The sequence below is a fragment of the Python bivittatus genome, unplaced genomic scaffold (assembly GCF_059951505.1).
Source record: "Python bivittatus isolate LINGU-HERP-01145 unplaced genomic scaffold, Pbiv_v1 ctg000350_np1212, whole genome shotgun sequence".
Lineage (NCBI taxonomy): Eukaryota > Metazoa > Chordata > Lepidosauria > Squamata > Pythonidae > Python > Python bivittatus.
Genome location: NW_028277074.1, coordinates 27,361,222 through 27,377,476, shown reverse-complemented (window position 1 = coordinate 27,377,476; position 16,255 = coordinate 27,361,222).

The following is a 16,255-nucleotide window of genomic DNA, read 5'->3' as shown; positions in this document are numbered from 1 at the left end:
GGTTTAACTTTTTTAAAGTTGTGGATTTATTTTCAATTAAAAACATTGTATTTTCTACATTCTGATCCATAAAAAAATGATTTATGTACACAGAATTGGGAACTCTCTCCCTTCTATCTCTTAGTGCATGAAAGAGATATCATATAGCCCCATGCATCTCAAACCACAGTGTTTGCAGTTCACAGTTTATCCTGCAGTACTTTCACAAATTATAAAGCAATAGAAATAATGGAAATTATTAAATCCATTCCCATAGAAGAAGCAATTATTACCTGTTGCTAAAAGGGTTGTGTATTATATCCACAGCTTAGTATTAAGTCCAAGAAGAAGGTACAGAGAACTCAAAGAGGTCTATACTCATGATTTACTATTCACAGAATAGCCAAAAATTAAATCTCATTAACAGATGCTTAATCAGTAGCAGAATTTTTTAAATCAGTTTGCCTGACTATCCTGAATATGAATTACTTAAGAATAGACACAATGCTATCCAAAGCTCCATGATCTTCCAGGTAATCTTGCCAATAATGCCAGCATACCTTACTGGACAACTATCAAATGAAGAGTTTTATCCCTTAAAACAGGTTTAGCTTCAGAAAGATTATTCAATGATCATTCTGAAGTTGCTTGAGGAGGGACTTTGGCAACATGCAACACAAAAAACACACAACTTAATAAAGAGAAACATCTTTTATGAGTGGCCATTTACTTGTGCAAATAGACATTGTCATGATCACAGTTGGTAGAAACGAGGATCATCAACAATGCTGCTCAATCAATGAGAATGCAGGTGTGAGTAACAGTCATAAACCTAGTTAATCCACAGAATTGTAGTATTTGTGTTTTTAGAGACTTCAAACACCATAACCCGTTTGTTTGTTTTTTTTAAATTGACCTTTGCTCACTGGAGAAAGAAAGTATGTAAGAAATTTAAGAAATTTAGCAGAGTTGTTTGAAAGGTAAAAGGAAATTGTCAAGTTGGCATCTTCCCAGTTATTTATTATCCAATCTGTAAAGAAAAATCTCCATCTACAGAATCAGCTAATTGGTGGTATAATAGAAGTCCATTCTTCCATACTGTTCCAAGCCAGCTCATTATAGTAGCTTTTTTTTTTTTTTTTTGCAAAAGCTGATTCCTATCCACCCACAATTTGTAAATAAATTAAGAAACCAGTTGTAGAGATATTCAAATTACTTTTCTTAACAATGCACACATATCTATTTCAAATGTTTGACCTTATACCATTTTTCTGCAAGGCATGTACATTCTAGGATGGATTTGCCAAGTAAATAACAGAGTAGCTGTTTCAAAGCAAAGGCTGATGCCTGCCAAATCAAGCCTTTTTTTTTTTTTGGTAAGAACAATTTTTAAAATCCCAATTAATCTTTCACAAATGTATGGAAATGTCTGATTAAGCAATAAAACTGGCTATCCTGGTAAATCTACCATCTCATGTCTGATATTTTAAATTAAATTCCCATATAATTAAAAGATTTCTTTTGATTTGGATTAGTGAATAATTTAGTATTCAGAAAGCTCTTGTAAAATTCTGGTCTCCAGTGCAGCTTATCAGAACTGTTGTATTAGTGGTCAGACAGAACTTCTCCACCGAGATCCTTTCAGTATAACGTATCAGTGTTCATTCACCTATCTGAACATAGTATGTGCTTAATGCTAGAATTTTATTTTATTTTTATTTTTTTGGTCCCCAAAAATAAGCAATTAGCAGCAAGCCTTCTCTGGCTCCTTGGTCAGTTTAAGAAAAAAAAATGTACCAGAAAAATAAAGATATCAAAATGATAAAGTCTGGTTGCTAGGACAACAGGGACACATGCCTGAAGAACAGCTAGAGAGGAGGAGGCAGTGCTGCTGCAATGATTCTTTGTTGCTATGGCAATTCCATGTTCTAGCTAGTGGAACCATGCAAATGCAGAGCATTGTCAAAGGGAACCTCAACTTCAAAGAAGCACAGAGAAGACTGAGATAAACTTCCTTGATGCTGTAAGACCCAGGTAGTTGTGTGAGTTAGAATGAGAGAGGCTATGTATTTAAGGCAATAGTTTGAGGCCAGTAAGGAATTCTTCTGGCAGGTCTGTAGGGAAAGGGTAGTTCAGTAGGGAAGAGAAAAGTCTAATGTTCCTCCAGAAGAAGGATGCAGTTCAGCAGTCAGGGAATCATTTTACACAAACGTGCAAAGATATGGATGTCTGTTCTTGCATTCTTCATTTTATCAGACTTTGGTTAGCAACTGAATATGGACAATCAGTTTATGATAAAACTTCGTATGACAGCCGCTCCAACTTAGGGGTGTGTTCCATTGAGCAGAATGAGACTTATTTTGAATAACATGCATAGTGTTGTTCTGAAAAATAAACATGGTTTCTTCCTGTGAGCTACTTCTGTAGGAACTCTCATCAAGTCATTGATAATACCTTGGTGCACTTATAAAGCCAATGAAGCAGAGTGCCCATAAAATCCCATAAAACATTGACAATCTTATGAGATTATTCACACACCACACCCATAATTTGATAATCCTTGCAGTAATTCCTTAAATAGTGACAAAACCTTTGCCAAGATTAAAGGGTTGTGAATAAAACTTATAGTTTTGGCCTCTTTTGGCCTTTTATTTCAACTGAATTGTGAATTTCAATTTTATTTTTCATACTTACTCCAACTTTCTGTTCATTTTAATGAACAAAGATTAACCCATAAATCACATGTTTATATTATGAACTATAAGTTCCATTCCTAGAGGAAAAAAGTCTGTGGCAATGGATACTTCAGAGGGCTCAGTGGTCACACAGATAAACAAAATACAAATAGTCACATTGAGTAGAACATTTATAAGGTGTTGAGCTATATTGAGCTAACTTTACTATCTAGTCATAATTTAATAACTAAATGTGCTTGTGTTTAAGCACACAAGGACATTCCATTTTAGAAAAGGTTAAGATTTGTGTTTTGTTGCAGCCATAGATAATGAAGAGGAGAATTTGATTAGACAGAATAGATTAAGTGGAAACAAAGATTGGTAACCTCAAACAAGCCTGCATCTACATTCAGTATATTTTAAAACACAAGTTTAAACCTATTGAAACTCTTCAAATCCTGAACTGCTTCTATATTTTCTGTTAAAGGGTTGCCAGAAAAAAAAATGTTTTTCCTTTTAAATGAAATTCTTGAACTTGTACAGATAACCAGTGTTCAGGCATAATTAAGAAGTGAATTGAACCTACTGCTCTCTAATATGACTTATGTTAAAAGGTGCTTGGAGTTGGAGAGACAGTTACTCCTTATAAAAGGACAGTATATCTGAAAGTCAAGAGATAGCATATAAAAGTAATCTGGAGAATAGAAAAATAAAAAAAAAAATGTATGGCCAGCCTTGATGCAGGCACCAAAGGATTTATAATTCCTTTTGATTTTGGTGCAAAGAAACAATATAAGGATTTTAAGAATAGCTTCAAGATGATGTAGAGTTTTTCTTATAGAGAAGATTGTGTCTACAAGGATCACTGGCGGTTTGGAAATTAACTTGTATTGATAGCACAGTTTCTTAGGGAAAAGAAATATAAAATTCCAAAAGAGAATAAATTATTATGACAAATGGCAGAATGAATTTCCCAGGAAATTAAAATCTATCAGAAGGTGAGCTACCAAAATAAGTGGCTCATCTTCTGAGAAGAACAAGTGTTTGCTTCTCTCACTTCATCCCAACTCACATATTAATCATTGTATAAAATTTATAATACTCAATTATTATAATTATTCATTTCTAAAAATAAACACTGCATGAATATTCTCGGTCAAATTCTGAAAATAGTGTATTTATAGGAACTACTTTTATGTCTCTAGATTTCACACCACTACTTGGTAGATGAAATATAGCACAGCAGACAAAAATACCTAGAAAATAAATTAAGGCAGCCTAAAACATATAATCTACAGATGTTGCCCTACATATGCTGCTATTTGTCCTTATGGATGCATGTATAGATTCCAGTTAATGCACTGGGCTACATTTAACATAATACAGCAAGGCAATTATATTAAGTATGCTATGGAGCGCTGTGTATTATTAATACCTTTTTGTTCCATTTCAGCCCACAGTCCACTGAAGTGTATTGTTTGGCACAATTTTGTCAGCTTTCTTTTTCAGGTGATTCATAAAAGTTAATTTCATTGGGCTGCATGTGATTATTTCTGCACCACACAGCAGACTATCCTCCACTGCCCTGTCCTCCCAGATGCTCATGGTGTGCGTTTGGCCCTGCTTACTTTTTCCATCCAATAATTTGGATTCTAAAGTGTTGGGGATGTCTCACATGAAGATCTTTTTTTTAATGAAATGGACATGGATCCTAGGAAAAGAAAGTGCTCGGGAATGTGTTGTTATGGTAACTGACACACTTTCCTTTAAGATGCTTGTCTGTTGATCTTAAAATATTTGTAAAAAAATATACAAACATTCGAATCTTAACATGTGCACAAAGTGTACCAGAAAAACAAGCAAATGAGTTCTTTATTCTCTTTACACGTTCTCTCTATCTGTATATGTGCATATGTGTGTGTGTGAAAGAAAAATAGATGTTAGTGTTAGGCAGGAGTTGCTAGTGTAAGGTCTGCTAGCATCTAGCAGATCACCTTAAGGTTGCAAAATAAGCTAAAGTCAGTTACTTGGAAATAAATCTACTGAAATCCATTGATTTCAGTAGGGCTTACCTCTCAATAGAAGCAGGATTGTACTGTGAAACATCGATCTGGGCATCTCTATCTTTAAAATTAAAAGCAGAAGGGGGTCATAAAGGGCTTCAGTTCACAGAGTCAAAACAAAAGCTGCTCGTGTAAATGGAGGGGAAATTTAATGGAGCATTTGATATTCATTCCAGACCAAGCTCAGACTTCATAGATTTTTACATTGCGCTTCTCTTTTTTATATGCTGATTTTATATTTCTGTAAAACCATTCATTTTTCAGAGAACCTTTTTCAGACATATATCAGCAAGGCCAACTTAGGGATTTTTTTTTTTTTTTTTGGCATGGTGCTCCTGATAAGGTTTTTCATACTGAATGTCAAAAAGGATAATTTAAATTGTAGTCATGGATGTCTGTTCTGCTTCTGGCTTGAAATCATCTTGTGTAGTGTTATCTCCCATAAATTAACACAAATAGGTTTGAATAAGTCCTACAAAAACACAGTTTTTATATGCAGTAAAATCACTAAAACAATTGGATTTTGGTTTCCAAAGTTATTAGTAAGCTAATATGAAAAATGAAACAGTGCTGACATGCTGGCAGTAGCATAGCTAGGTAATTTTAGATCCCGTATCAAATGGTCTCATTGTGGTGGGAGGGAGAGCTACTTAAACAGCGCTATGCATTACTTCAGTTATAAAGCCAGCACTTCCATTGCTCCTCTATCATACCATGTTTCATAACCACTTTTACATTCTCCATACGATTTGTAGTCCAACACATCTAAAGAGCATCCGATTGGAAGAATCCATGTTAGAACAGGATAAACCAAAACTGTGATGTTTGTGTTTGCTAAAAGAATTATTTCAGCCTATGCAGCTTTGCACTGAAAATTCAGTTATGTCACGATATTTTTATCCCTGTGAATATGAGAATAAAATAAAGTTTGCTTCGTCAAACATAGAGTTAAACTTGTTAATTTACAAAAATTGTTTGCTGTAATAAGAAAATATATTTTAAAATTAACAATCATAAAATGACCATCTGTAAATTAAAAGGCTACCCATTCTGATGCTGATGAAAAAGAAAAAAACTAGCAAGCCCTTTCATCACTGTACAGATTATTTTCCAATTTTCAGGGCTTATTTGAGGGGTGGCGGGGGAGAGCACTCTCTTAGGTTGCAGGGCCTTCAATGCTGGTCCCGAAGTCTTAGCTGCACCATTGACTTCTTACAGAATAATAATAATTTTAAAAAAGGACAAATTAAAGCTACTATAAGTATAAGTATTGAAATAGTCAATGTCTAACTATAAGAAATGTAATGATCAACTTTCAGATTTTGTGTAAGTCCTACCAAAATGATTCTTTAGATGTTGCAGAATTTCACAGACTAAAATGGCCATTCTATACATACTTACCTGAGAATAAGTCCTCGTGACAGGAGAAAAAGAATCAAAACAATGAAATGCCCTCCCTTTGGGGATTTTTGTTCATAGTGGGACTAATCTTACCAGAATACAATAATACACAATACAACAATTGCATACATGTACTGAATCAAAGTCTGAACACAGTTATCATTTTAGTACATTTCTCAATTCCTGCATAACTAATTAGAAGTACGCATCTCTATCAATGTGGTTTTCCTAACTAATGAAAACAGAGAGGTTATATAAATTAGTAATCAGATAATTACCAAAAGTTATTCTGTAACTCCTTGAATCCAGAAAAATGTCCAAGTGTGAAAAGGATAGTGAGAAGTAGGTGGCAAAAAGCAGCAAGTAAAATGGCAAGCTATAGCTTATGAAGACCTTGCATATTTCACAAACATACACAAAGCTTATGTATACATACACAGAGCATCATTTTGCCTCCTATTTTATAACCTAAAAATGTTAGGTTATGACTACCTGATTCTTTGCACTATTAACCATGAGCCATGCTTCTCCTGGCCTTTGGTACATAATTGTTTTAAGTCATAGCAGCATGTGGTTGACTTTCTATGCACCGTGCATTCAAATGGACTATATGTACTTCATTAGACTCATATATTCATCATATAGTTCATTAAGTTCATTATCCATCAAGATCAATAGAAAAGATCATATTTAGTTCAGAAATGGATTCTCTTTGGTTCAGCTAGCCCTTGGTTTCTGTATATCTGAAGTGTTCTTCCAACAAGTCCCACTGAAATCAATAACATTCACTCCTAGATTTGCTTTGGTGAGTGATATGGCTTATACATTGATTAAATCAATATCATATTCTGTAGTAGAACAACCATGATCTCAAAAATATTTAACTATATCTTATTTATCAGATGCATAATCCAGCACAAAAAAAAAAATCCAGATATTTTCACGTTTCACTACATAATGTCACAGCTCTAAATATCTGATTTAGAAAAGCATCTGTATAAAAATCCAATGCTTGTTTATAAAGCTCAGTACCATGTACCCGGACTGGTAGGATCAATTCAAGAATGAGGTCTTTCATATCATCAACTTTGAATCAGGGAATTTTTATTATTTTTTTTGCACTGATGCAAGGAGAGTTGAAAAGTTTGTGCCTCCTGAAAAAGATTCCTTTTGTAACGTGATGTCAAGATTGGGGTTTGCTTGCAATGCTTCATATTAATTAAGTAGATATAAAAAGAAGAAAAAGGCTACAAAGTATTTCTAAGCCACCTGATTAGTAATCTGATTTGATAGGGTAATTCAGCTGAACCACTGATAAATTAAAGCCTCCTATTTAAACTTTTCACAGCCATACTGTATAATATTCTACTTGGTTCTACATAAAATGTTTTATTATATTTTATATTAATGTTTATTAATGTTATATTAATACATTAACAGATTAACTGATGTGCATTCATTGTATGGATTCCTTCTGCATGATCAGATTTTTTTACAGTGCTACTGAATGTGTGGCTAACATTAATGTGCATTCAGATTACTATAAGGTCAATATCCATGGGCCAATTAAAAGGTATCATTGTTCCCTGCCCCAGATATTCTGTGCCATTTTACTTCTTTTGACTTGCTCTGAAATTACAATGTAAAATTTTGATCTCCTCCCAAGTATTAAATATAAGAGATTGCCTCTTGGATACTTTCACAAGCCATAAGATGAGTTTTAGACTATAGCAGTATGGGGATAGCAAAACTCTTTTTATAACATTACATTTAATCATTGTCGTACAATATATTTCCATGGAGATGACTGTTAGTAGAAAGTGAGAATAAATATTTATGTGCTGTAATGCCTACTTATTACTTGGCCTTGATAATTTCAAGATAGCTTAGCTTTCAGATGGTAAAAAATAATGAATTAGGTGATCACAAATTGTTAAGTGGGAAATAACATAAGAATAGTTGTAAATAAGATTGTTTCCACTTATTATCTCTGTTTATTTCTAAAATATTCTAAAAAATTATATTGTATCCTATTTCCAATGTTGTATTTTACAGATTGGAAATTGAAACTCTGAGGGTGAGACTCTCCCAGGTTACAAAATTTTAAAAATAAGAAATGGGGGAATGACTCTGGCTTTGAACCTAAGAAGAAATCTCTGTTGGCTGAAAACAGTGGCCTAACATTTGTTATGCTAAACACTATAACTTACTAGTGTGAGTCTGCAATCACAAATCCATTTAATAGTTATGTATATTAAGCCTCACTGAACCTATGGGATTTGCTTTCAAATAAACATACATATGTGTTATTATTTTAACAATAATTAATTTTATTTCTGTAGATAATTGCATTTTTCAAGAACAAAAAGTGGTTCTGCTTGACATGGTTAAAAGTACTGTACAATATAGCTTTTAGAAAGCATCAAATAGAGCAAAATTGAATGTTAAATCCAGCACAAGAGCTATTAAATAGGTAAATGAGATAGGAAAAAGGATTGGACTTTGAAGAGAGATTTGCAAGAAATATAAATTCTAGTGAAATACACTTTTAAATGTTAATTTAAAAATGAACAATGTTGTAAAACATGTTATTCTAAACTAATTGCTTCTGAATAGTTTTACAATACTCAAGTCAGTAGGCAAAGTGACACAAGCATTATAAGCCTGAACTACAAAGTACAGTCCTTGACTGTGTTGGACATCCTAGTCTCTGAATTACAGCTCCATTTATGCCACTCTAATCAGAAATAGCTTTATAATAGTACAAATCATCCTCATAGAATTATTAAAATGATTATTGAAAGCATGTGTTTGGAGAGTCCATACCTACTTATAAATTGCTATTATTTAATCATTATCAGTTAGAACATACAAACTGAAATTTAGTGTATCATTGGAGGAGAAAATGAAAAATGAAAACACTTTCTTTCAGCAAGATGATTATCATATCTGCCCTATATTCTAATAGAATAATTGTTAAATGAATCCCTGTCAAAAGACTGACAGGTCTTATTCTCTGAGGGAGATTGCCTCATTCATTTATGAGGAGGCAATGACACAAACTGTGTTTCTTAAGATCAGCTTGGACTCAGTTTCAAAAGGCACTTAATATATTCCAAGGAACAAACCACTATTCCTCATAATGAGTAGGTTCAATTTCCACTTAGATGGTTGAAAATGAAGCTTGACACATTATCATCCAAATTACTGGTTTTGACATTAAAAATTATGCATGAAAAAAAAAAACAGGAAACACATTAAAAGCATCCCAGCAACTTATAAATAATTGTTACAGTGCCTCCTGCTCCTGTAATAAATATGATGAAATTAACCACTATATCACTTCTGCATTCATTGGTTTCTGAGAATCATTTCAGTTAAGTTCTTGAAGATGGCAGTTTACAGTAGTGCAGCAACATCTGGGATATTCATGTGCATTTTTCACCAATCTATGAAGTGCTGTTTTATCTAAATCACTATCTGTGATATTAAAGTTTTTTTTCATAAAAAGGTATTCAAAGCTATGGATGTGTAGATCAGTTTAATACTGGGATCACAGGCTTATTTTTTTAGTATATGTGCAGTTTGCTCACAAAAATCATTTCCTGTGCAAGTTTTTTTTATGCTGCTTATACAGTTTTATGTGCAAGATTTTGTAATAGGCAACTCATAGAATGGAGGCTGCATTTTATCTCTCAGTCTCAAACTGGCAAATGGCCAATTTTCAATATTTTCTACTTATTTCATTAAAGTTCAGGATTGAAGAGTTAAACCTCAAGAAAGCATTACCAGCTCCCTTTTGACATTTTGCCTTCTAAAGCCCCTCAAAAGGTTAAAAAAAAAAGAAAAGCCAAAGATATTTCACCCTGGCCATTCATTGTTATCACAATGTCATTGGGATATGTCTGTGGTGACCTTCAGAGTCAAAAACATATTTTTAAAGTATAGTTCCCAGCCCAAGAACAAAACCAATAAGAATTACTGGCCCCTGCATGTTATGATACATACGCATGTAGAAACTGGCTTCTTATATGGAGGCATCAAGGAAGACCCAGATATGGATGAGCTCTTTCAGTCTGCAGACCCACAAGGAGAGGTGGTTGTGCATGGTGCATAAAAGCATCTATAACCTCAAACGTGCGAATGAAAAATAAATGAATGAATAAAATGAAAATAAAACACATCTAAGCAACATAGAGGATGAACTGAATTTTATATATATTGTTCATTTCTGGTATTTAGAGTTTAGTATCTTACACTTTTAAATATGCATTTTATGTATACAGAATATAATTAAAGCTTTACTCATATATCTTCCTGTAATTTCACACACAGTGCATGTATTCCCCCCCCCCTTTTCTCTGTATAATTAATGGGCTTTTTCCTTACCATAGCCAATTGTTTCTGTATATCCATGCTTTGAATATCATTTTTAGAGTTATGATGTGAAGTACGTTTTTTCAATTTTTTTTTATTATATTCTTCTATATTTAACAAAAAGCTATGCATTTGCATCCTTTGTGTGTTTTTACATTGTTGCCCAGAGTCTGGTCGTATTAGGCATTGTTACTTTTCATTTTGTTTAAATGTATTCAATTTATTGGACTCCGCTCATAGTTACATTTTATATGCTTTTATTTTTGTTTCAATTTTTCAGTAGGCTTTGTTTTTTCTTTTCTAAGTTTCTTATTAGTTTCCAAACCTTTACCATATATTCTCCTGTTTTATTCCTTTGGTATTCCACTTATTTATGAACAGCCCACATTGTTTCCTACTGCTTAATATGTTGTTTATTTGTAGTTATAATTTTGTTTTGTAAAAATGTCATTTTTATTATTCACAGTCCCCTAAAGAAGCTTTATTCAAAATGCATTGGAACTAAGTTTCTGGAAGTAAGTATATGTGTACCATATTACTTTCTTTTTCATTTTCCTGGTTCAGGGCATATTCTTCTGTTTGTCCTCAAACAAGTGAACCAACTGTCACATACTGATTTACTCAGAATCAGGCAGACTCCTCTATCTATTTTAAGAAAAATAAGGGTGAGATATAGCTTGATTCATGTAAATGACATTGCTACTTATTGTTAGCCAATAGTAAGCTTACAAGGTCAGCATAAACATTCAAACCAAGGACTTGGACACATCATGTACCCTCTCTGTATCCCAGTCAAAAAAGAGAGGGGAAGGTAAGGACTTATTCTTTACCCAGAAGCAGAAGATGCTAAAATATTTCCAAAGGGTGCCAACCAGCAAAGAAATTTAAAATCCCCAAGAACTGGAAGGGGTTTTTAGGAAATACAGCCCAACTTTGTACCCAGTGCAGGAATCCAAATTAAAGCATGTCTGACAGATGTTGTTCAACCACTGTTTCGGAGTTCATTACTTCACTTGATTGTTGGTTTCTGTATCAGTTCTTCTTACTGCTAGGAAATTTCCTATAGCTCCAGTCCATTATTTTGTGTCCATCATTCTGGAGTATTGGAGGATATTTTTTGCCACCTTCTGTGTTACATCATTTCAGCTACTTGAAAACTAATGTCAGATTTCCATCTCCCTGTTCCCCTCCCTCCCTGGGGTAAATATATGAGCTCTTCCAATCTCTCTTCATAGGAGTTAGTTTCTAGTTGCCTGATCATATTTGTTGCTCTTTTCTGAACTTGTTCTACTTTCTCTGACTCCTTAAAATGTGGTTCTCAGAATGTGAGAATTTTCTCATTCTGGGAAGAGGAGTCACAAGGTGGAGTGTGACTCGAACTTCTAGTAAAATGGAAATGTGCTAAGATACTGTTTATTTTTCTCCACCCTGTCAGTGCAAAAAAACAGTGCGGACTATGTTTGAAGACAGCTGATAAGCTGAATATTTAATCAAAATGCTTTGCTGTTTTTGGTATTTTGGGAACATACAAATGTTTTCTCAACTTTGGATCACACTTCCCCTTCTTCTCCTACAGCACAGATAACTCTCACACAGACCTGCCGTCCTGTCCTCTCCCCACCCCACTTTACCTTTAGCTAGTTTAGTATAGGGGTTTTTAAAAATCCCATTCTGTAGTTTTAAAAATATATAATAGGCCATGTTTCTTTCTTAAGTGTATTGACTTTTATACTGCACTAATATAGTAATATAGTTATATTGTGATTCAGTTTGAAACTCATTCATTTATTTTAAGTATTTCCTAACCATGTTTCTATGATATTTTTATCCTTCATTTGAAATGGATGGTGGCATTGCCTCATGGTACACATTCTTATTTGTTAGACCAGTTTGATAATGAACAGTGCTAGCAAGGACCAGTAGTGAAGGTTCATTGCTATAATCTGTTAATTATGGTCTGAAGATGCCCCATAAACCATTTTAGAGCACATGTTCTCATAATGCAGCCTTTGTCTCATCTCCAGCACATACATTTGTCTGTAGCTGCTGTGATTTTAAATAAATGTTTTTATCTTCTTGTAACACAAATCTTTTGAATATTCTTCAGTGGTGACGATGCAATCTGGGTTGGAAACTATAAGTTTACACTATGACCATTTTGGTTTGAGCTGCAGGACAGATTGGGCATTTGTCATTAACCTATGTAATGCGTGATCAACACTTCCTCATGCACCATTCAAGCATGATATCGGTTCCTTACTTATCCTGTACTGGCTTTCTTGTCTAAAAACATTAGAACTATTTTTCTGGAGGAGTAATAACCCTCTATCCAAAAGTAGCATGGCTGAGAGGTTGGTGTGGTGAAGGATGGGGCCCAAATAAAGTGGAAAGGTTTCCTACAAAGTTCCATGTGAATTGAGTTTGGCTTTATCCTTTAAAGTCTTCTATACCGCCAATCTGTCAGCCAGGCTATTTTTATATACTGGCTCCAGTATGCTGAAGAGCTCTATCCTACCCATATTCACTCAAGTCCACCCCATCACACATTACGGAGACTGGTCCCTACTCCCCAGCTTTTTCCTACCAATCACTGCTCTTAAAGTCTCCTGTTGCTGAAGTGGATACAGCTTGGCTGTCAGGAGAGTGCAAATCATACTGGCATACTTTTCTGTTAACTCATGGACTGGAGGGCATGAATGTAGGCATGAATGAGAGACTGTAAATGCCATTGGGAAGCTGCTATAGTTGGGAAGCAGCTTCCACTACTATAAGGGTCAAGCTAGGCATTATAGCAGAAAAATTTGTCATGCAGAAGTGTTGTAGATCTAACCCAAGGTGACTGATATAGAATAAAAAGGGTAATGTGATACTTACGAGGCATGAAACTGAAGTTTCCAGAAACCCTAAGCCCAAGAATTGTTGGATACACAAGCAAAGATTGAGCAAGTGACATAATATTATACATCTGCTGGGCATCTCTTTCAAGTAGATGCATGCACACTTCAACTGTGACAGAGAAAAGTCATCCATGTTCACATATCCAGAAAACAGAGCTGCAATCAATTCAAGTTTAAAATCATCTGGCTACCCATTTTCAAACATGGGCAAACATAGGAGTAAATGTGGGACTAAACATACTGTAGATGAATTACTGTTTCTATAGATATCAAGTCCAGGCATGTAATTTTGGCAACAGATGGTAAGGATATATTCTTGCATGAAGCACACTGACACAAAACACCTTCTATTAAGAGACTTGCAAAAGTAAATGACTGAACACCAGTATTGCAGGAGATTATGGTAGGTCTGCAGATCAAAGCCTTGCTCATCAAACAAAACCACTGCGTAATGAACAGCATGAGTCCCCATGACATTGAACAGGAGTACAAGGATAGTGATGGCCAAGGTTCACCACAAAAAGCAAAAGGGTTAATTAAGTCCAGAGCATTAAAAATAAAAAGCAATGAAAATCCAATTAGAACTCAGCTTAAATGTCACCTAGCAGCTGGGTGGAGCCAAGAAAGTTTAATGGACTTCTTATGACTAGACATCAATTAAGTCTATATTATTTCTAAACTAAATGAAATTTTCAATTTCTTAATTCACTGGATTCAGTTTGCTTAGCATTAGGCTAATAGAAGGTGTGGTCTTTGTTATGGTCATTAGTCTTTGATATGGGCCAACAGTCCCTTAAACATCTGATAAGATGACTCCATGCTGAAGGATTTGAACAGATGGTATTCATCTTTTGTCACCCCATCTACCCAAAAGCTTCACCATTTTATACAATGGTATGACTGGTGAAAACTATTTAACACTTTTTTCCTTCAAGCAAGTATTCTTAGAAAGGCAGATTTGGCCAAATGTTCTGATTTTCAGGCTACACATGTGACATCAAAGACTGAGAATTTTTCTTAGTTGGGCAAAGCAGCAGTCAGTCTTCCCAAGGAGAATTACTTTCAATTTCTTCCACATGACATGCAATTGAAGGAGAAGAACCCCTGCTTAATATATTTTTCAAACATCATGTCTGCCATGATATTTCAATATGTTCTGAAACCCAAGATATAGGCAAGGAGGTAGGGAGTAATTAATTTAGATAGGCTGACTCTATTGATTTTATTTGGAGTCCTTTGTGTGTCATTGTTGCTTTTATGCTTTCCTTTTTCATTTTCAATTCCACAAGGAATTTATTTTTATAGCTTCATATTTGGCTTTGTTGGTTTATTAAGTACCCTTCACACCTGCAGATCTGCAAAGCCTTTATGTTTCCGAACTACAGTAGTGTATATTCTGTACTTACAGTTTTGGGGCAGGCAGAAGTGTTGCCACCCAGTAGCCAGCCAGGACACAGCAGGTTCTTTAGTTCATTGTTTAAAAATTGAATTACTGCCTCAGACAATGAGCCCAGACCAGGGTGAAATGCCAGAATGGATTTTATTGAACAAATATTGAGAGTTACAGAGAAAAACATACCCATTCCCATCTCTTTGGCTCACCAAACCTCCTAAAACTGGTAGTAGATGAACCCTTGGAACTAGCCAATGGTTGCATAGCATCTATATTTCCTGGGAGCTGAAGTCTATATGGAGATTCAAATTGCTGGGGGATTTTTGCCATCTTTTTATACTTTTCTTAATTAACAAGGAATATAAAGAATAGCATCTAGAGGTAGCTTATCAGTGACTTGGTCCTAGCTTCAGACAGTGACAAGGTCCATAGCAGAAACACTTGGGGGTTGGCTGATGCCATATTTGCTCAGTAACTTGGGAACCCATATAAGTTATCTTGTGGTAAGAATATTTTGTATGTGTAGCTATTGCTTCCCCTCCCCCTAGCAACTACTAGTTGGGGAGCTCATGCTGTCCTCTTTATCTTGTTACCATGGGAATAGAGATAAAAGACTCACAAGTGAGAGTTATTTAATTTATTTATTTATTTATTTATTTATTTATTTATTTATTTATTCTTATGTGACTGCTCATCTCTACAAAGTGACTTTGGGTGTCTAGCAATAATTGAAAACAATTTTTTTTACCTCAAAACAAATACATAGTTGGCAGGTGACATAAACATAAAACAGCCTCAGTGCAACCATCTCACAGGTTCTAACTGACATTCTGACCATCAACCCTGGGAACAAAGCCATGTTTTCAAGACTTTGCAAAAGGACAATAGAGTTGGGGCCAATCTAATCTCTGGGGAGAGGATTATGTTCAAGGCAGGCATCACTTCCTGGGTCCCACCAGATGTCAATCTTTGATTGACAGGACCCTTACCATGAAATGCCTCTCATTTTTCCCATTTTGTAATACAGAATAAGGAAGAATATGGTACAACTGGTGAAACAGAAATGCTTCAAATGTGTTTGTTTTTTCAAGAGAATGGTCTTGAATAAAAACCTGAAAAGAGTGTTTTAGTAACATTACAGGAGTTATGAGCCTATGATAAAACTGGATTGGTAACTTTGTTAAAAGTTCACAGACAGATAGACAGACATATATATTGGTATCCTAGTGAATCAAGCTCAGAAAAATGTTTAAAGATTCATTGGGGAAAACTAATGCCACATTTTAATTTTTTTTTGGCTCTGTCTCCAAGGATGTTTGCAATGTTACTGAGACAATTAGTATCTGTACTAGAAGTTTAAGAATAAAATTAATAGACTTAGACAATATCTTAATAAGTGGGAAACCACAGGGGAGTCTCAATCTGTCCAACATGTATTATCTAACTTGGCATTTAATGTATATTTAGACA